Source organism: Heterocephalus glaber, unplaced genomic scaffold, assembly GCF_053883595.1.
Source record: "Heterocephalus glaber isolate CG9 unplaced genomic scaffold, H.glaber_assembly_v1.0 deba00001452, whole genome shotgun sequence".
In the NCBI taxonomy this organism is placed as follows: domain Eukaryota; kingdom Metazoa; phylum Chordata; class Mammalia; order Rodentia; family Bathyergidae; genus Heterocephalus; species Heterocephalus glaber.
This window is the reverse complement of record NW_028258302.1, coordinates 5,320,823-5,343,804: the sequence shown is the minus strand read 5'-3', so window position 1 is coordinate 5,343,804 and position 22,982 is coordinate 5,320,823. Positions and strand designations below refer to the sequence as shown.

The window sequence follows — 22,982 nt, the reverse complement described above, 5'->3', positions numbered from 1 at the left end:
TGCTGAAACAAAATACCCAACATCCACAAGTTAAAGGCTCACAGTTTGTAAAGGTTTCAGTCTATAGTCAGCTGGCTTCAAGGCAGGGTGGCATGCCAGAGGGGCATGGTGGAGAAGCAGTTCATGGCAGAGCAGGCAAGAGGCAGCAAGCAGCCTTCTGGACTTTTATCCCATTCAGGCTATAAGCCTATTGGGTGGTGCCACCCACAGCCAGGATGGGCTTTCCATTATCCACACCTGGAACTATGCTAAACCAATTTAGTTATCACACATCCTTAATCCCAGTATTATGCACCCTAGATCCAGCCACCTCCAAAAACCCCACCTATGAGCACGTGAGGCTTTGGGGGGACGTCTATATACAAGCCATAACAGAATCTGAAATGCTTTGGCATCTTTCCTTTCCCAGCAAAGTCAGGTTCACTGAGGCAGCATTTGTCTCCCCAAGTCAGAACCATGGTTGCCATGGCCTGGAGATGCTTTGGATGCATCCCCCAAAGCTCCTTGGCATATTGAAAGCTTGCTGGGAACTGAGACTTACTGCATGGTAATAAGGTCACTGGGGGCGCTGCCCTTGGGAGGGATTGATACTAGTCTTGCAGAATGAGTGAACTGTTCTTAAGAAAGAGCATTATTATATGAGAGCAAACTTGACCCCTGAATTCCTCTCTGGATCCTGTCTCACATGGGATCCCACCTTCTGGCACATATTCCTACTATGATGTCATTCACCATGATGTGACACAATCAAAGAGGTCCTCACCAGAGGCTGAGCCCCTGGGACCACTTGATCTTGGACTTTCAGCCTCTAAAACCGTGAGCTCAAGAAACTTCTTATCTTTAGATGTTGTTCAGACTCATGTATTTCATTATAGCAATAGAATATAGATCAGTACAATGATTTTCTACCAGTCCTTATAATAACTATAGTAATAAAAATTATTATTGCAATAGTGACAACGACAATAATTGTAACTGCTCTCCTCATTGAGCCCTGCAGGCATTACAAGTCTTATAAACTTTAACTCAATTTTAACAAGGTAGGTATTATTACTTCTCATTTTTAGATAAAGAAACTAAGGACTAAAGGGATTTTAAAAACTGACCAGGTATGGGGTAAGGTAAGTAATTACAAAATCGGCTCCAGTTTTCTACCCCTCCCTGTACCCATGCCCTTTGCAATGAGATTTCCCATAAGGAATTGGAGACATTTTTCTACCCTTTGAAATCAATCTCAGACTTGCTGTGGCCAGTAAGATGCAGCAAAAGTGAAGATAAGCCAATTCCAAACTTGTGCCCATCTACTGTCCCTCAGAACCCTGCCACTGCCACAGGAACAAGCCCAGGCTTGCCTGCTCGACAATAAGAGACACACAGAATAAGGGTGCTTTGTCTCAGCTCAGGCCCTTCCCGACCAGCCAGCCCCTCTCTGACCCATTAGTAATACAGACACATGAGCAAGCCCAGCCAAGACCAGCCCAACCTGTTCTGGATCAAGAGAACCCTCCAGCCTACCTTCAGACTAATGAGAACTGTAAATTGTTTCAAGCTATGAGGTTTTAGCACAGTATGATGGTTAGTTTTATGTGTCAATATGACTGGGCTAAGGGATGTCCAGACAGCTGGAAAATGTTATTTCTGGGCGTGTCTATGAGGATGTTCCCAGATAGGTTAGTATTTAAATCAGTGAATTATTTTCACCAAAGGGGATGGATATCATCCAAACAGTTCAGGGTTTGAACAGAAAAAAATAGTGGAGGAAGGAAAATTTTACTTTCTCTTTTTGAGCTGGGACATCTATCTTTTGCCATTAGCCAACAGAATTCTTGGTTCTTGGGCCTTCACACTCTGGGACTTAACAACAGTGGCTCCCTGGTACTCAGGCCTTTGGACTGGAGCTGAATTATACCACCAGTTTTCCTGGTGCTCCAGCTTGCTGATGACATTGTGGGACTTCTTAGTCTAATTCCCATAATAAATCTCTTCATACAACCACACATACTTTATTATTTGTTTGTCTGGAAATCCCTGATTAATACAGACAATTTGTTATACAAGACCTAACCAATACAAGGTAAAAACCAAGATTTAAGCCTAAGTCTTATCAGCTACATAACCTGCATTTGCTTCTTCTATCCAGGCACTTGTGCAGTATTTTTTTTTCTTTTTATTTTATTCATTTTAGATATACAAAATGATAACATCCAACATAGGGAATTTGTACCCATATATGATATATCTTGCCTCTTCTTTTTCTCGCATTCCCTTCCCTTCAACCCCTCTTTATTTCAAAAGCTTTGTTTCCATTTTTTCTTCTATTCTGTTTTTTTCTTATCCCATCTTTCCTTTCCTCATACCCTTTCCCTTGTTTCACATCTCATTTGAACATTTTCTTCCCATTTCCCAATATCTATTGTACATTTGGTTCTTATTTACACTTCCAGTTTCTCACACCAGAGAAATCATGTGATATTTGAATATGTGTGTCTGATTTATTTCCCTTAGGAGTATGGTCTTAAGGTCTATTCATTTAGCTATAAATATCTCAAGCTTATCCTGCTGTATGGCACAGTAGTACTCCATTGTATTAAAAAACCACATTTTGGCCAGGGATTTAGCTCAGTGGTGCCACTGCTTGCCTCAAAAGCGCAAAGTCCTGAGTTCAATCCCTGGTGCAAAAAAAACCAAAACAAAAAAACCACATTTTTTTATCCATTCATTGGTTGATGGGCATTTGGGTTGTTTCCAAAATTTAGCTATTACAAACTGTGCTGCTACAAACTTGGGTGTGCATATGTCACTGTGCTATGATGCTGTTAATTCTTTCAGGAAGATACCAAGTAGGAGAATAGCTGGGTCAGATGGAACCTCTAGTTTTAGGTTTTTGAGAAATCTCCACACTGATTTGCACAGTGGTTGCACAGTGGTTCCCACCAACAGTGGAGAAGAGTTCCTTTTTCCCCACAGCCCCACCAGGATTTGTTATTGGTTGATTTCTTGATAATAGCCATTCTTTCTGCAGTGAGATGGAATCTCAGCATTGTTTTAATTTGCATTTCTCAAATGACCAGTGATGTTGAACATTTTTTTCATATATTTGTTTGCTGTTTCTACTTCTTCATCTGAGAAGAGTCTATTCATTTCAGATGCCCATTTTTGAACTGAATCTTTAAATCTGGGTGGTCTGATTTTTTTTTGGAGTTCTTTATATATTCTAGATATTAGTCCTTTGTCTGAGAAACAGCTGGTAAATTTTTTCCCCACACTGTGGGTTGTCTCTTCACTCTGTTGGTGGTTTCTTTCGCTGTGCAAAAGGTTTTTAATAAGATGAGATCCCAGTGTTGATTCTACATGATATTTCCTGTGGGATCAGGGTTTTGTTCATAGTCTTTGCCGATACCAATGTCTTCAAGGGTTGTACCTATTGTATCTTCCAGCAGATTTAATGTTTCTGTTTTAATATTTAGATCTTTGATTCACTTCAATTTTAGTTCAGTGCATGGTGAAAGATATGGATCTAATTTTAAACTACAACTTGTGGAAAGCCAAATTATTCCAGCACCATTTATTAAAGAGGCTGTCTTTCTTCCAGTGAAGGTGTTTGGCTCCTTTGTCAAATAAAAGGTTTTTGGAGTTGTTTCTGTATCTTCTAGTCCATTCCATTGATCCTCAAGTCTGATTTATTGCCAGTACCATGCTGTTTTTGTCACAGTAGCTTTGTAGTATAATTTCAAGTCAGGGATTGTGATGCCTCCAGCCTTGCTTTTGTTGCCCAGAATTACTTTTGCTATTATAGGTGTCTTCTGGTTCCAAATAAATTTTAAGATTCTTTTCTGTAATTCTGTGAGATATGCTATTGGTATTTTGATAGTGATTGCATTAAATCTGTATAACAATTTTGGAAGTATGGCCATTTTCACTATTTTGCTTCTTCCTACCCAAGAACAAGGGATATCTTTCCATTTTCTGATATCTTCTTCAATTTCCTTTTTCAGAGTACTATGGTTTTCCATGTGAAGTCTTTTACTTCCTTCATCAGATTGATTCCTAGGTGTTTCATTTTTTTCAATGCACATCCACAAATAATGATAATTTAGCTTCTTCCTTTCCTATCCTTATTCCTTGTATTTCTTTTTCTTGTCTAATTGTTCTGGCTAATGTTTCCAGAACTATATTGAATAAGAGTGGTGACAGTGGACATCCTTGTCTTGTTCCTGATTTTACAGTGAAAGCTTTCATTTTTTTGTCTATTTAGTGTGATGTCAGCTGTTGGTTTGTCATAGTTGGGTTTATCAGATTGAGATAAAGACCATCTATTCCAATTTTCTGTAGGCTTTTATCACAAATGGATGTTGAACTTTGTCAAATGCTTTTTCTGCATCTATTGAGATGATCATGTGGTTTTTGTCCTTAGTTCTGTTAATATAGTGTATTACATTTATTGATTTGTATATGTTGAACCATCCCTGCATCTCTGGAATGAATCCTCTTTGGTCATGGTGTATAATCTTCTTGTAGATTTGCCGCATTCCGTTTGCCAATATTTTATTGAGCATTTTGCACCTATGTTCATTAGGGGATTGTAGTTCTCTTTTTTGGTTGAATCCTTCTCTGGTTTTAGTATAAGAGTAATGCTTGTTTCCGGGAATAAATTTGAAAATATTGCTTTCCCTTCAATTTCATTAAAGAATTTAAGACGTATCAGCATAAGGTCTTCTCTAAATTTCTTACAGAGTTCAACAATGAATACATTAGGGCCTGGGCTTCTCTTTGTTGGTACATTTTTAATTACATCTTCGATTTTATTGACTGATATTGGTTTATTTAGAATATTTATATCTTCTTGATTTAGCTTTGGTAATTCGTATGTATCTAGGAATCTTTCCATCTCTTCTGTGTTTTCCATCTTATTAGAATATAGGTTCTTGAGTAGGTATTGATGATCTTCTGCATTTCTACAGGATCTCTTGTGATTTCACCCTTTTCATTGCTAATTGCATAAATTTGAGTCTTTTCTTTCCTTTTTGATAAGTTTGGCTAAGGGTTTGTCAATTTTATTTCATCTTTCAAAGAACCAACTTTTGAATTCATTGATTCTTTGTGGTTTTTTTCTTAGTCTTCATTGTATTAATTTCTGCTCTAGTGTTTATAATTTCTTCCCTCGCACAGGCTTTGGGCTTGAATTTCTCTTGTTTTTCTAAAAGCTTAAGGTTCAACATTAGGTTGTTTATTTGAGCTCATTCTGTTTTCTGATATGAGAGTTCACCACTATAAATCTCTCTTGTAGGACTGCTTTTGTTGCATCCCATAAGTTCTGGTATGTTGTATTGGCATTATCATTTAATTGTAGAAACTGTATAATTTCTTCTTTAATTTCACCTGTGAACCATTGGTTGTTCAGGAGAGTATTATTTAATTTCCATGTGTTTATGTAGTTCTTGTGGTTTCTTTTGCCATTGATTTCCAATTTCAATGCACTATACTCTGATAATATGCATAGGACAATTTCAATTCCTTTGTATTTACTTAAGCATGTTCTATGAGCTAGTACGTGATCTATTTTGGAGAACATCACATGTTAAGCTGAAAGGAATGTGTATTCATTTTTTTTTTGGTACCAGGGATCAAACTCAGGATGGGCTTGCAAGGCAGGCGCAGTGCCACTAAGCTAAATCCCCAGCCCCCTAGGAATGTGTATTCTGGTATTGTGGGGTGGAACACTCTGTGTTTCTTGTATGCAGCATATTTTTGGATCTTGCTTCTTGATCCATTCTACTAGTCTGTTTCTTTTGATTGTTGAATTGAGACCATTTACATTAATGGTTATGACTGACATGTATTGACTTATCCTTGTCATGCTATTTTCTTGTTTTTAGTTCTTTTTTTCCCCTCCTCTGTTTAACTATTTGCCTTGCCTGGTGGATTCATTCTGTTGAGGTTCATGGGGTTGTAGTCCCTAATAGCTTTTAATATTCTGATCTTGTGTTGAATTTTTGGAATCTTGACTATTATATGTCTTGGTGTAGATTTCTTTTGATCGTGGCTAATGAGAGTTCTATATGCCTCACTTATATGTATGTCAAATTCTTTTTATCTGCTTGGGAAGTTTTCTGCCATTACTTCTGTGAACAGGTTTTTAATTTCATTTGCACTATCTCCTGCTTTTTCATCGACTCCAATCAATTTTATGTTATTCTTCTTTGTAACATCTAGCAGCTCTTGGGTTGATTTTTCATGGTCCTTGCTATTTCAAAGACATCTTTCTTTTCATGATCTCTAACCACAGTCTTGTCTTCTAAATCTGATATTCTATTCTCAGATTGTCTCATTTTGCTGTGTCTACCTTCAATGGAATTTTTCATTTTCTGGATATCAGTTTAAATGTTTCATGGATTTCATTTCTTTCCCATGTTGGACATTCATGATTTCCAACATTTTCCTAAGCTCCTCTATTTCTTTTTAATCTGTATTTGCTCTAGAGTCACTCAGTGTGTCTTTCATTATGGTTACCATTTCTGTAGCTATCTGAGAAATTATTTCTGATTTGATTTTTTTCTAGAACTTCATTCATTTGCTTTGTTACTTCCACTGTTACCACTTCAAAGCATTCAGGTGGGTGTTTTTCTACTTGATCCACCTCACTGTCCCCTAGGTTTGCCTTTGGTGAGCTGGAAGTCTGGGGTTGCATTTTTGCTTAAGTGCCTTCTCATTTTCTTTTTTAAGAATTTAATCCTTGGGTTGATGCTTGTAAATTGCTAATGGTGAATAGCTTTATTGCTAGTATTTAGAACCCTTAGGAAATTACTACTTCTCAGAGATGTCTTCCAAGTATAGCTTTTGAGTCTTTTGCAAAAGCCTACCTCTTCAATTTATTGGGGAAGAGAAGTTCCTGCCTACTTGATCCAGCCCCTAGTTCTTTGGCGCTGGCCTATAAAATTGTTTATGACACTTAGGCAATCTCAGTCTTGACATACTAGCAAGAACAACTGATTAGAACAATTACGTCACCTTGGTTAAAGTGGTACAATCAGCTATAACAACAGCATCAAACATAGCCTAGAAAATGACAAACTGTGGTAGCTGTTAATTTGGCACCTTTAACTGTATGAACTAGATTTATGGTTATATAACAAATTCCAAAACAAACCAGAAAATTGTACACAGTAAATAGTCCCTTAGTATGGTGATTTTTTTCCCTCAGGGAAATTTAAAAGGGGGTAGGGGGAAAATAGAGATATAAAAGAGGAGGAAGAAATTAGAAGCAAGGCTGGAGGAAGATTTTGCAAACTTTGGGAAACGGGTGAAGAAGATAGGAAAGAATGACAGAAGGAAGGAATAAAAACAAGAACAAAACAACAATAACCAAAATAACTCAAAACCATTTTCACACTCATATAAAACAAGAATAAATAATCAAAAAAATAAAACAAGAAAAGTAAATGTCCAGTTCAAGGCATATCTCTCCTGTCCTTGATAGACAAAGTGGTCAGATGGAGTGCAGATCCATGTTGATTAATACTAGCAAGCCAGCTGTAGCTTTATGGAAAGGTAGTGGATACTCCCAGCAAGCTGCACCTTTAGATCCACTGAAGTTCAGGCTAATTTCTGGCTGTGAGGCTGGGACCTGATTTGTTCAATCTGTGACACTGTGTGTCTCCTGCCATCTTGAATTTGGCTCCTTGGCCTCCTGCTGATTTAAACTCGGCACCCTTACCGGGAAAGTGGGAACCACTAGATGGAGCCAGTAGATACTCTGAGTTCCAAGCTCAGTTGAGCCCTCTCCAAGATGGCTACTGACCCTCTTCTGGGGGATGTCTGAATCTGAATAACTCACTGGTCACTGCAGTCTGCTGAGTCCACTGCTCCATTCCACTGGTGTATTTCTCTGTGGAGGCCTCTGGGGTCACCAACAGTCACTGTGCATCTGCAAGTTCAAGGCACCCCTCCCACACAGTGAGTCAGGGCTCAGGAAAAAAGTGGTGCTTGCTATCCCCTTCTTCTGCTTTGAGGTCTCTCTCTTTGCTCTCCCTGCGGGCTTCGATTCTTGCCTCAGACCCTTCCCAGGTCCTTAGGACCCATTTCCTTCCTTCTTCTCTTCCCTGCATTGCTATATTCCAATGTCTGGACACCAAATCTTGGAGAGGCTGTTTCTCTGCTGCTTACCACTCTGTCATCTTGATTAGATCCTCATGATTAGTATTTAAGCAAGGCCACACAAAGTATTTAAGCAAGGCCCAGGGTAGAAATGACTCTACTTTCTCCCTTCTTGGCCAGTGGCTTTCAAATGTCTGACCCAGACCCACCCTCCATAGATGTGAAAAATGCTGCATATCTCTGCTCAGCATACACACTCGTATAAACCAAAGTGTCACCTAACAGAACTTAATACATGTGATTCATTCTGGTTTATTATTCTAATGTGGTTTATTTGTTGTTCAAGTGATGGCCCTAACTCATTAATGTCACAACCTGCTGATGGTTTGCAATCTGCAGTTTAAAATCACCCTTTTAAACCATTGTATCAGCCTCTTCACCAGACTCCTGGCCTCATTCAGGTATTACAGTTGCTCAGGGAACTTTTCACAGCATCTCCCATACCCTACTTCTGCACATCCTGACGTCACTGGACTGCAGAGGGGCCTGGGCATCAGTGTCCCTAGTGAGCTCCTCAGAGACCCTAGTGTGAGTCAGATATGCCACCAAGAGAAGCACAGCTCTAGGACCACACCCACCACCAAATGAATCTACTGAAAGCTGAACTTGAACCAAGGCACTTACCTGCTCAGGATATTGCATCACAACACATTCACACTCACACATACACACACATATACACTCACATTCACTATACACACACACATACACTCACATGTACATATGCACTCTTTCTTGCTCACACTCATGCATTCACTCACACATACATATACTCACACTCACATGCATACACATACGCCCTCTCTCTCTTACATACACATGCACTTTTCTATCTTGTATACACACACACAATTTCCTACAGCATCAACTCCAGGATCCTTGTCAGAACACTCAAGGCTTTTTAGGAATAGACCCCAACTGGTCTCTGCAGACTTGTCCCTGACACCACACCACACTTCCTCTTGCCCTGACATTTCAGACACACATGATTGTTGTCCATCAAGCCCAGGCTGCTCATAGCTCTGGGCTCTGTCTCTGCTGGGAAAGTCCTTCTGCATTTCATCTGGCTCAGATCATAGCTGCCTCTTGGGGTCCTTCCTCACTCCTCAGTGTCCACCACTGGAATGGAGCCTGCAACACGGTGTTCAGAAATTATCTGTTTACCTATCTTTTTTCTGTGTATGTATTAACCATATTTTCTTATTTTGTTTTCTTATTGCTCTGGCATCTGAGGACTCTCAGACTGAAGAGAGACTATCCTTCTCAAGGCCAGTAAATTTCTAGAGACACCAGACTACTCCCCAGCAACAAACCTTTCATTCCAAAGCCACCAGTCCAAAACCCTCATCCACCAGATCCTTCCTAGATTGGGCTCTCACAGGGCTCTCACACTCCAGGCCAACATTCCCTGCCATAATCACAAGCATCAGGCACCAGAAATTCCAGATGGCCCCTAAGGCCCAGATTCCACCCCCCCACCCCCCCAAAATGAATGATAGCAGCCCTGCGACTGCTTCCCCACCTTGACTCTTTCTTCCTATGGAAACTACAGCAAGACTCTTGCCCTTTCCCCCAACAGGCACTGGAGCTGTACCATGTGGCACAACATATTCCCAGTTACCCCCAGGAGCTGATAGTGGCAAGCTCCCTTTCAGTGGCAGTTGTCTTCTCTTCTGACCAGTTGACCTGATCATATGTGTATAATAATAACACTTACATTTGTAAACAGCTTGTCTCTGACCTCTTCCAAGGCAGTAACACTCTCCTCACACTACCTTTTCCTGAGCACTCTCTGAGCAACAGGCCCTGGGCTATGAAGCCTCACTGATTCTCAAAGCCACATGGTAAGGGAAGTACTGGCTACTCCCAATCTACAGATAGGGGAATAAAGCCAACAACAGACAGAGCCAGGATTCAAACTCAAGTCTACCAGACTCATAGGTTAGCTCCAGGTTACCCTCCTGAAGAGGGATCTCAAACTCAAAGACTTAACCACATGACCCCTGAGAACAGGCCTTCTGGGCCCCCATGTACAGATTCTACAGAGGCACCTGGCCAATGAAGCAAGGGGACAAGAGGGACCAGCCACCCTTGTCAGCCAAGCTGGCCCTCTCAGGGCTGCTTCCTTCCAAAACAGGCCCCTTTTTCTAGCTGTCCTCAGATGCCACATAGACGGGTCCTATATACAGACCCTAATGCCTCCTATGATGTCTGCTCCTCTAATTTCTGCACTGCCTTGCACAGAGAGGACCCATTCTGAAGCGCATCCCAGCACAAACACCGGAGGCTGTCAGGGAAGTGTCAAACCACGCTCCAAGGCTACAGACACTGAGATCAATCCCACCCCTCCTCTTTAATTAATTCTCTCATCCTCTTTGTGTTTAACACAGACTGACTCTGTTCCTCAAATTAGTTAATTTGTCTCTGTAAGAGAGGATTTCTAGAGATGTGGATTTTAAACAAATCTTCACTTTTGTCATTATAAGTATGTGATGAGAGCTTTCCACTTGAGCTCGATTATAATACCAAGTGGTCCTTGTCCCTCAAAACTGGCCTTGGGAATTATAAATGGACTCCTGCTGAGCTGTAGGATGCAGCTTGGCCCTGCACATTATGAGACTCTCCTACTAACCTACTGCCCTTACAAGCAGGTCATGTATTGTCCTAATTGGGCAACTGGATCCCCAATACCCAGAACTCTTGCTTTTTAAAAGTAATCTCTTGAAAAACTGATAGTGATGTGTACCTATAGTCCCAGCTACTTAGGAAGCTGAGACAGGAGAATAGCTTAAGCCCAAGAGTTTGGGACCAGCCTATGTAACGTAGCAAGACCTTATTTTAAAAAACAATATATAAATAGAAAAGTGATCTCTTAGCTTTTCCATAGGTATGTCATTTTATAAAAGACAAAGTATTATAATCATGGAGAAGCTCAATGAAAATGAGGACACTCAGTTATTAGCTAGGTCCCAATGCTGTCACCAAATGAACATCTATGTTGTTCCAAATTAATGACATGTCTCAACTTTTCACTGTAGGAATCCTTGAAGTCACCAAATGATGCCATCTGTGTTCTAGGCAATCACAGCATAACACATCCCCCCTCAGAGCCTGCACACCCCACAGCCTGGCCTGGGAGCTCCAGGGCCAGTGACCCTGTACAGAAATTTCACTTCCCCCCCAACCTGGCCCAGAGCCTCTGGCTGACTTCCTTACCATCTGGCTTCAGAGGGCTGGAGGGCAGGTCAGCCCAGCCAGGATCTATTGAGCACAAAGAGAAGTGTGTTTTATAAATCATGCAGCACCATATACATAGTCTACAAGTATAAGGTCACGCTGGGGCCATTACTAAGGTCCCTACCCTTTCCCCATCCCCTTTACTAGTTTTTGCTTTGGGACCAGGGCAAAACTCCTCCACTGACTGTGTGACCTTAGCCAGGTTGTTCAACCTCTTTATGTTTCAGTTTCTTGCTTTGTAAATAGGAGATTAAAATAGTCTTGCCTTGTAGAGTTATGAACAGTTCCTCAATGCCAGGTGCCTCTTATCCCAATACCAGACACCAAGTGGTAAATCCACAGTCCATCTTCACACTTCTGCCTTTTGCCCTTGCTGCTCCCTCTTCACCACATTTGCCTCTCTCTGGGTCTGGAGAAGTCCTCCTATCTTTCAAGGTCCACTCAGGATGCCATCTCTTTTAGGAAACATTCCCTACCCGCCCCCCCCGCCCCCCCCCCCGCCCGATAAGTAATCCAAGCCCCTTCACGGTTCCTCCTCTTGGACAGCCCTGGTCATCCCAGAGCATCATTCACTTCAGAAGGTCTCTTGCTCCAGCTCAGATGTCTTTAAGGGCAAGAATTATGTCATCTACCTCTGGACCCCCAAATTATGGTTCTGTGCTTGGTATGAAGTACTCAATAAAAGCTGGCTGATTTAAGTAATGAATTAGCTGTGCTCATCAATGAGTGAAAAACAATAAAACAGAAACCTCCAACAGCCATGTAAGGCATACTGGGATTATGGTTCCCCTGGAGCAAAGGGAATGAATGTTTAGAAAGCTCTACTGCTATGATTCTCTATCCTACTGATTTAATTGGTCTGGCATGGGACCAAGGAATAAGTTGGATTTGTTGTTGTTTTTTAACTTCCAAGATGATGCTAATGTACAGCCAGGTTTGAGAACTACTGCTTTACCAGCCTGCTTGCATTCCGTCCTTGGAATTCAAAGAAGGAGTAATTCCTCACCTACCCACAGCTCACAGGACCAGCATGCACCTGAGGGAGGATGCTGACTGCCGAAGCTGGTCCCTAGACCCTAATTTGAGCCCCATGGGAAGGGCAAATGAGAGTAAGAAAAGAAAGCTGGGTAGACATGAGTGAGGAGGATAGATGAAGGAGTGTAAGACAAGGAGCAGGTCCCAAATCAAACCAAACCCATCATCCAAAGTCAACCCTCACTTTCTCCTGAGAAGCCTTAGCCCTGCCTGTCTCTCTCCAAGCCTGCATCTCCACTGGGGGGGCGCCCTGAGCAGTTTGTTTCTATCCCCCAAGCCAGGCACCTGGGACCAGGTCATCATATGACTGGTTACCACCAACGTAACGTGAAAAGTCTGAATCACAGAACATTTTTATAAAGAAAAACATTCTACCTTCAGATGGAAAAGGTTTGCCCACACAAGTTCAGAAACTGGGCCCAGGGAGCCTGCTTTGAGGAAGAGCAGAGCCCTCTGCAATTAGTGCACTGGTGATGTGTAAACAGCAACCTCCTAGCCATTGGAAATAATTTCCTTTGCAATCCTATGATAACAGTATATGGCCTATGTTAGTTCCCTTGCACTGCTCTACCTAAACTTGTTCACATTCATTAATATTGAAAACCCTGGTTTTACTGGCTTCAAAGATCATGCTCCACTCTAAATCAGAGAGGTCTGAGCTCCGAGCTTGAACTGTATGCATTTGCATCCTAAAGCTGTCCCAGATCTTCCTGTGCAGGTTTCCTTTTAAGGATCGTCTCTCAGATGACAGCCTCCTTCTTCCCGGAAAATTCTACCACTGTCCCCCTTCACAGATGGAAAGTGGAGGCACAGAAAGCAGACAAAAATTGCTGAAGTGGTGTAGGATTTGAACCCAGGAATTGGCCTGCATGTCTGCATTCATAATCATTAAAGTTTTGTTACCAGGAGGTAGAACCAAGGCCTGGTAATGGGGAGCTGTTGTTTAATGGGAGCAAAGTTTCAGTATGGGATGAGAAAAATGTTCTGAAGATAGATGGTGGTAATGGTTGCCAAAAAAAACCTGTGAATGTACTTAATGTCTTCAAATTAACATTTAATAATAGTTAGAATGGTCATTTTATATATTTTACTATGATTTTAAATATTCAAATTCCAACTCAGCAATCTACTTATAAACTGAGGACAATAATGCTGACTTCTCAGGTTCTTATGGGCATGAAATGAGATGACACAAGTAAAGCCTTTAGCACAGCACCCATGACTCGGTAAGAACCTAACAAAAGGCAGTGTTATCTCTGGCCTTGTTCTTGATGTTGTTTATGCTGCTTGAGAAATGCCCCATTTTACAGGGGAGGAAACAAAGACCCAGTGGTGTGAGAGGCAAGGTATCCTCCCTAGGGTCCTGTGGGCAGCTGATGAAGGACAGTCAGGTTACACTCAGGCCCCCTGCCTCCAGCAGCTAAGTTCTCAGCTACTCCTGTCTTTCCCCCTTGCAGACCCGTAAATCATCAGGAACAGTCTACACAAAAACACACACACGTATGCATGCATACATGCCCACAAGCCATTAAAGAACATGGTAACCATGGAACCTTGCCGTTTTCTTTGCTCCCCGGTTGACTTGTGAAGCTTTTCCACATGTCCCTTAAGTACCAAGCTAGGACATGAGCTCATGTGGCTGCCTCTTTAAATCCTGCCATCGAAACCATCTAGAGGAAGGGGAGGTGGGCTCCAGACAGGTAGGCTTTTCTTTGTCTAATTCTTTTCTAAGTCTTTGAGGTAGTGAACAGGAATAGGAAGGGTATTTCCTTTTACCACTTCCCTAAAATATCCTCAGCAGCAGCTGCCAGGGAGCCCACAACAGCAGGAAGCACAGAAAGAATGAAAGTCTCCTGTGACTCAGTCCCCATCCCTCCTTTTAAACCAACAGTCAGTCTCTCTGCCTCCTTTCTCTTTCCTGGTGCAGGACCATATGCTAGACAAGTCCTTCTGTAACAAAAGCCCCTTGTGTAAAATTTGAACAAAAGAAATAAAACTACATAGGATTAGACCCCAAAGGATAAAAGAAATGTCTATAAATCCAGACTAAGGTAAATACAGATGTTTCTCAATTTATGATGGGATTGTGTCCCAAAAAACCTACTGTAAACTGAAAATATTGTGTCAAAATGCATTTCATATGCCTGCGTTAGTTAGCTTTCATTACTACCACAAATACTTGAGATGAGCCAACTATAAAGAGGAAAGGCCTATTTTGGCTCACACTTTTGGAGGTTCCACTCCATGACTGGTTGACACTGTGGCTTTGGACCTGCAGTGAGGCAGCACACCATGGTGGGAGCACATGGCAGAGCAAAACCTCTCACATGGCAGAGCAAAACCTTTCACCTCATTTTGTCAGGGAGTGAAAGACAGAAAAAAGAAGCAGCTAGATCCCATTGTTGGGGCACATTTCCAGTGACCTAAAGACCTCCCACTACACCCTACATCTTAAAGATTCCACCACCTCTCAGTAGCAACACCCTAGAAAGCAAGCCTTTAACACATGGGACACTGAAGATCCCCACTGGCAGTGATAAGTCATGTCAGAGTATAAACCTTTGATACGGTGAGAAAAAAATGGTAATTTATCTCTGTAGTCTCCCTCCTAGAAACTTAGAAATGCAGAATAACCATGAAAAAAAAAATCAGACAAATCTCAGTTGAGGGATTTTCTACATATACCTGACCAGCATCCTTCAAAACTATTAAGACCATCAAAAAAATGAAAGTCTAGCCCTAATGGTGGGAATGTTTGTGTCCTCTGCCTCCCCCCACTTCTACCAATTCACATGTTGAAATCTTAATTTCCAATATTATGGCATTAGGAGGTGGGGACTTTAGGAAGAAATTAGCTCATGAATGTAGGGCCCTCACAAAGTTGATTATGAGTAGAGAACTAAGAGCTTGCTCTGGCTCTGTGCCCTCTACCACATGCACATCCAATGAGACAATAGACATCTGCAAACAAGGATGTAAGACCTCATCAGACACTGGATCTGTTAGCATGTTCCTCCTGGTCTTTCCAGATCCAGATCTCCAGAACGGTGAGAAACAAATGTTCTCTAAATTATTCAGTCTATGGTATATTCATTATAGCAGACTAAGCTAAAACAGAAACTTTCACAGCCAAGAGGACCTGAATTAGAATACTAAATATTCTGTTCAATCCAGGATAGGGTCCTGAAAAAGAAAAAGGACATTAGAAAAACACTAAGATTGAATAATGGATGAACTTCAGTTAACAATAATATATCTAAACTGATTGTTTTGTGATGAAGGCACCATACTAATGTTAGATGTTAATAACAGGGAAAGTGAGTGTGGGTTATATGCACAGTCTATACTACCTCACACTTTTTCTGCACATCTGAAAGTATTCTAAAATTAAATTTATTTTTAAAACAAAACTAAAAAACAAGCAAACTCCTTGGTTGGTTCAACGTAGGCCTGCTTACATTGTAGGACCTCAGGATCATGAATAATGCTGAATGGCCCCCTTCACCGGTCTTTGAATTCTTGGGTTACCCAGAGGCCCCCCTGGGACTGAGCGCATAGACAGAGCTTGCCTCCCCTTTCCTATTAACTCCTTTTTCATCTGCTTTTCACCCTCAGGTCCCATGTGGCATTTTCACTGAAATAAAGGGTTTCTCTGCTCAAAGAGTTTAACAACTACTGATCTGGTCCAACTCCGTCATGAAAGCTACAGAGAGAGGCATCCTCAGGGGACTCACCAAGCAAGGGACAGAGCTGGGGTTGGATACTTGAGGACATCCTCCAGGAGTTGCACTCACTCACAACTGTGACCTGGGAGCTCATTGAGTCATAGACCAGCCTTGTAGAGATGAGTGCCCAAACTACAACCCCAAACCCACTTATTTATCCCAAAGTGCCAACACTGCAATTAAACCTGAATACTGAGGTTTTAGTTTAGAAAAAAACAACTCATACATTAACATCTTTTGTCTTTAAAAAAAAAAAAGCATGATAACATGGATGCCGTAGGTTTGCCACCACTGTCATAGACTATACCCTATTCATCTGAGTCCAGAAAACCAGGAAGAACACCTGAGACAGGCAGGAGATGGACAGACCATACTTCCTATCATGTGCCTGTTCTGAAATCCCAGGGTTGTTCAAATCTAGAAAACTTGGTTGACATTTCAAATAATGCAAAGCGTAGGCCTCCCTGGTCTGTGTCCATATAGTTGGCTTTATTAAAACCCACTCCCCTGTCTCTTGCAATGAGTGTATGTTCTACACAAACTGTGTGTGTCCCCCTTGCTTTGGAGGGACATTCATTCATTCATTTAAAAAGTTCCAGTGAGAAAAAAAGTTTTCGTGAGCACTTTCTATACATTATTAACAATAACAACAATCATAATCCATTCAATAAGCATTCATGTGTCAAGCTCACTTCCAGGTATGAGAGACAGAGCCAGGAATAAGACAGGTACCTTCTGACTCTAGATTTTTCATTCCAGCACCCTACCAGGGACCCTAACATGTGTGGATGCTTCCTGCATGCCAGGCATTGTGCTCAGGATCTCTCACTTAGGCTCCACAACAGCCCTGTGAATAAGTGCTACTGGTTTCCCCATCTTCCAGATGAGGAAATGGAGGTACAGTTATTGATCTAAAGTCATTCAGTCAATAAGCTATCAGGCATGGATTTGAACCCAGGCACTCTGAAACAAGAATATGCATTTGTTGCTATCACCTCTGAGAATCAGTGTGGGTCCCTAGGACCCCACTGATGAGGTGCACCCAGTGCACTAGAATCAGATAGAAAATGAAGCAGTGCATTATTACTAACAACTGGTCCTGTGCCCAAGGTCCTTCCTCATCTTCGCCTGAAGGATTCCCTGGGAGGAGCTGAGAATGGAAATAAAGCTTTGCCAGGAAGTCAGAGCCAGGTGAGACACTCAGAGGAGGCCCTGTGTAACTCATCCCCTCGGGCTCAGGTGCCCGAGCTGTGTCCATCAGAGAGGAGGGTGGCAGGGCAGGTGCCTCACTGGATTGGCAGGCAGAGGAGAGCCAGAGACTCAGTCCTGCCTTTATGACACAGGACCCCCACCCACCTTTTCAGAGTCCCCTTACTCTGTCTGGTCACACTGTCAACATCTGCTCTCATGGAGGGACCAATCAGGAAGGGATTGGAGAGGGGCTTGGCAGGTGAAGGGAGCCGAATGTTCTTTCTTATCTGAGCAGAGAGGCAAGACAGGGGTAGGGTGGAACATTCACTCATGACTCTGCTGGTCCCAGTGGTACAAGGAGTGTGAGGCAGTATTCTTCTTCTAAAGGAATTTGCACGAGGGTGAATAAAGCTGCAGGCTTGCATGAGCTAGTGGCAGTAGGAGGGGCTTCTGAGGGGAGGGTAAAGGCCTGGGTTCCTTCCTCTGAGCCGGGCTTTGAAGGGTGTGCAGAAATCTTCCACCAGAGCAGAGGGAAAGGGGTATCCCGCCGGAGGCGCCAAGCCCCTGACCCCAGAGTCCCAGTGAGATGAGAAGGTTCTAAAGGGCTGGGTGTGCCCCCGCACCAAAAGTCCAGGTGGGGGTAAAGAAATGAGGCTAGAAAGACAGCTGGAGGTCAGACTCCAGTGGGCTGGTGTGTGGTGGTACGGAGAACTTGGCCATTTTTTTGGTGAGCAATGAGCTAGAGATAAGTTTTGAATTATTTGGTTTTATCAGGGGAAGTAGGGTTGCAGGTTGGGGCTTCTGCAGTTAAATTTGTTTTTTTAGACCTTTATTTTGACAATCAGTCTGCAGAATTCATTGTCATTCATATAAATATCAAGCACCTATCATGTCCCCAATAGTCAGTCCATAAGAAGCTGGAGGCCTAATTGCAAACTGAATAGAGATGATCTTGGCTGTCATTGAGCTTACCAATTGGCAGAAAAATAGGCATTAAATAAGTATGTAATTCCACCTGTGACATGTCCATAGAGGAAGAGCCCAGGGGTCATGAGTATTGTCTATCCATATTAAACAAAATCTCCTAGAGAGGTCAGGGAAGGCAGCCCTGAACTAGAGGCACTAAAGGTAAGGTGTGAAAAGTGAGGGACCCCAGGTGGAGCAGAGGAAGTGTTCCATGGGAAGGAGCAGCATGTGTCAAGACTGGAGGCGGAAAAGAGCTTGGCACAGAGAAACAACACAAAGGCAGCCCATATACCTGGAAGAGGGGTAGGAGAGGAGATTAGTAAAGGAGAGAGCAGCAAGATGGGGCAGCCCTTGAAAGGCACAGTCAAGGTTGAAGACTTTTCTATTAATGTCAGGGTCAAACTATTATAGGATTTTAAGTGAAATCTCTTACCATTTTTGAAAGACTTTTTGTCCCTATAGCATGGACAACATTGGAAGAATCCTTTTGAAAGTAGAAGGGTCATTAGAGGTAAAATTGGCAGGATTCAGGGATTGTCCTTTTTGGAGTAAAGAGGAGTCAGTGAAATGTGACCCTGAGGATGTGCACCTCTAGGGAGGGGCAGATGGGAGCAAGTAGGAGAAGGAGCTGATGTTGTCAGGGAACAGGAATATTTGCAGGAAAAGAATTCCTGCAATCTCCACCCTTAAAGATTAAGAGAACAAAAGTAAATTCCAAAAGAAGTGGGAGTTGGCTCAGACTGAGCAAGATTCCAAGATAGGCAATGGGTGGAAGCACTCTGGAACCTAGAAAACCCACTGTTTGTACCTCCAAGGGAGGCTGTCAGGAAAGGGTGGGGAGCCCTCAGAGCCCCTGTCCTGAGCACATGGCATGGGGGCTGCCCACAAACTTTCTTCCAGCTGGCTAGGTGAAGCAGAATCAGAACTACAAAAGTTCCCCATGGCTGACATTTTGGGGAGCTCACAGAATGGTGAGTTTCTCAAATCCAATCCTAGCACCAATGAGGAGCTGAAACATATTGTACCCATTAGAAAAGAAATGCAAATCAGAAAGTCAGGCATTTGTGTCCATGACAACAGGAGGAACGTATTTTGGCAAATCCGAGTTCATTTATATTCAAATAAATATTTCAGTCTATGACTCTGGCACTTTTTTGCATGAGATATTTCAGAACCATATTGAATGTTGCTCTCATGCTAAGAACTTGAGAATTAAAATAAGGGCCAATTTCAAAGTCTATCAGGCTCCAAGATTTTGGGGTTGGTTTTACCTTCGGGAATGAAAAAGAATGATACACTAGCGAGTGATTCAGCATATTTGTATAGACTTTTTGAACTGGAAAGGCCAGTTCAGTTTTATGCAGCTCCTTCTTTGTACAAATGAGGGGAAAAGCCCAAGTGTGGCCAAAAGTTACATTCCAAATTAATCTAGAGCTCCGGTCTCCTGATTCTCAGGTCAATGTTGTCTTCAGTATATCAAGTCAGATGTTGAGACAGGAAGAATGGCAAGTAGAAGAGAAATTTCATCATTTGTTTCTCTTTTAAAGAGGATGCTATCCTCTAATTATAAAAGCAATTTATGCTCTCTGTGGAAAATCTATACATCACCCAACACTCCAAAGATATTACTTCCAGTGATCCCGGCAATTCCCCTTACAATCACCAGGAACATTTTCACACATTTCTTTCCAGTTTTTTCTGGGCATATATCTCGTACATAATTGAAGTCTTGATATACACAGTTTTGCATCATAAGCATTTCCCCAAGTCATTAAAAACTTTTCCTATACAAATGGGAATAAGTAATATGAATAAATAATATACCACCCTATAAATATACTATATATTTCCTAAATCATTTATTCCTTTCACCACTGATATTTAGGTAGTATCCATTTTTTTAACCATTTCAGTAACATTGCACTGGATATCTTTATTTTATATTTTTATTTTACATCAGATTCTTTCCTTGACAGATTCCTAGACATGGAATTATTGGGCTAAAGACTATAAAAGTCTCCTGGCCAACACGTTGCACACTACTCCAGCATTCAGGGAACATGCAGCCAGCCCAGCAAAGAACAAGGCAAAAGAAGCCCACATAAATAATAATATGCTACTAGGATTTAGAGGAGTAAGGAGAAGTGGGGAGATTTTTTTGAATTAGGTGCTGATTCTGTTCTCCGGCAGAACCTATCTCTTGCATTGTTTTTGTGGCTCCCCATCCCAGGCTCTTAGAGATTCTTTCTTGCCCAATCTGCTCCGTGGCCACATCTGAAGTGGGTGTTGAAGAGTTAAGGCTGTTAAGGCGGCACAACATTTGAAGTTCCCCTCTTCCTGTGCAACTTCAAAGGCTCAAGAGTTGTCTTAAGGCTAACCAGCCAAATCTCTCTTGAACTCATCTTCTTCTTGAAATATATTGCCAAAAGCAGAAAGCAAAATCCAACTCATATTACTGCTTTGGCCCTTTTCTGTGTTCCCAGAGCAGTGGGCTCAGTAGGCATGTTGTCTACCTTCCAAGTTATCACAGGTGATACTTTCACCAAATACTTTACTTTTGTATATCTTGGGTTTTCATATTTCCAGGCTCCATCCTGTGGTGTGAATATGGTTTGTCCCTGCCCAAATTCATGTTGAAATTTAATTCCCTTTATGAGATATTAAGAGATGGGACTAGTCAGGGCCTTTAAGAGGTGATTAGGGCTCTGCTTTCATCTGTAGATTTCTCCATGTATGCAATTAATGGGTTAAGGGATTCATAGGTTAATGAATTGTCTCAAGAATGGGTCTGCTATAAAAGCCAGTTTGGTGTCTGGTGTACTCCCTGTCTCTCACTATGTGATGTCTCAGGAACTTCAGCAAAAAGGTCAACACCAGAGGCACCTGCTTGACCTTGGACAAGCTATGAGCCCAAAGAAACCTTATAATTTACCTAGCCTGTGGTGTTGTTATTAGCAACAGAAAGCAGACTAGGTCATTCTAAAACTAGTTTCCTTGCTGTATACCACCTGATCACTAAGCCATATCATATATTTTAGGTTTTTGTAATATTAACACCGCACTTCTGGTAACAAGTTCTGTGCTAAAGTAATGTGAGCTGCTGGAGTACACAACTTTCAAAATCTTAGTGCATAACAATATAAAGATTTATATTTCCTAAAAGTCTTAAAACAAGGGGTCCTTTATCTGACCAGTGTGTCATTTTCCCCCACTAGTGATATTATTTCCCAGATTCTTTCTATTTACTGATTCTGTTGTTTTCAATCTTAGCTTCTAGGGTCACCATGCTCATCTGTTTCAAGCTGGAAGAGGGAAACAGAATGGAGAGTTGAATGTTGGATGTTTTTATGGCCAAGTGTGAGGTGGCTCACATCAATGTTCCATTGACTAGATCTTGGTCACATAGCCACACTTCATTGCAAAGAAGGAGGAGACAGTGGTCTGTCTACCAGCCAAGCATGAAGACAAATGGGTTCTGATGAACTCATGACAGTATCTTCCCAACCTTTCATGTTCCAGCCCTGCCCTTGCATGTCTCATATCACTCACCTCACCCTAATTCAACAAATTCTGTCATTAATTTAAATGTTGATATCTTATTCCTTATAGTTTTATTCATTCATTTACTGTTTTTAAATTGCTGCATTAAAATATCAGTTCTCTTAATTACTGAGTCTTTTAACACTTCTTTAAGTTTTCCCCACTCATCTTACCCAAGTTGCAGTTCTAGAATCAGGAAGAGGAAACTCACTTAGACTAATTTTTCCTCAACCTGAAGAAATACTTTCCACTTTCTCCTTTTTTAAAGAATATCTCATTCATGAGAGTTTTCCATCATTCATTATTACCTATGTTATGTGGGAATTGAACTAGAAGTAGTGCCAAATCCTAGCATATCCTCTGAGGAGCTGTGTGGTCTGCCACAAATCATTTGATACCTCTCTGTGTGTGTTTATTGCTCATCTATTAAATAAGGACCACAAATCCTGGGTTCATGGGGTTTCTGGAATAAAAGAGACAGCACATGAGAGAGACCTCAGGCCCAGGCTCATAGAAGGCATATAAAAAACACTGGCCAGAATCTGGGCCCAAATGTTTACTAGAAAACCCAGCCCAGGCTAGGTTTTGTATGAAAAATAAAGCATCTGGCCTTGAGGACTTTACACCTTAACAAGAACTTAATAGAAAAATGTATGTGAAAGATCTTGAGAAAGATTCAAACCCTCTACACACCTACAGTCTCAAAGAAGCTGATTGTGGCTTCAGTGACCTCTTTGATAAATAGGCTGCTCAGTGGAGCAGGAAAGGTTTAGGATGACCTATGGTGGAGAGGGACAGGTGATGACTTTGCTTCATTTTAAGTACAATAATTCTCCTAGCAGCTCCCATCATCCTCAAACTCTACTATGCCTAATACAAAATACCTGCCGGAAGCTCTTTTCTGAAAGAGTCCACAATCCTTGCCATGGAACATTTTTAGCATATTTAAACCAGAATATTGAGCACAGATTTAAAATGGTCCTGTGACATCATGTGTGGAATATATAGAAACCTTCCATGAGCAGAGTATTTGATTGAGCCTCATTGTCAGCTGCACATCTGTCTGAAGCAGCTGCAGGGCCAGGCACTATTCTGGGCACTGTGAGCAGAAACAGAGTAAAGGGTGTTGTATCT

At 41.7% G+C, this 22,982-nt stretch overlaps 1 long non-coding RNA gene across 1 annotated transcript; it reads left to right on the top strand.

The window, feature by feature from the left end:
* Positions 1 to 919: 919 nt before the first annotated feature.
* On the top strand, positions 920 to 21,917 carry LOC110350383 (uncharacterized). The gene is made up of 4 exons (XR_002396927.2): positions 920 to 1,040; positions 16,042 to 17,048; positions 17,262 to 17,342; positions 21,579 to 21,917. It is a non-coding gene; the product is annotated as an uncharacterized LOC110350383 (long non-coding RNA).
* The last annotated feature ends 1,065 nt before the right edge of the window (positions 21,918 to 22,982 follow it).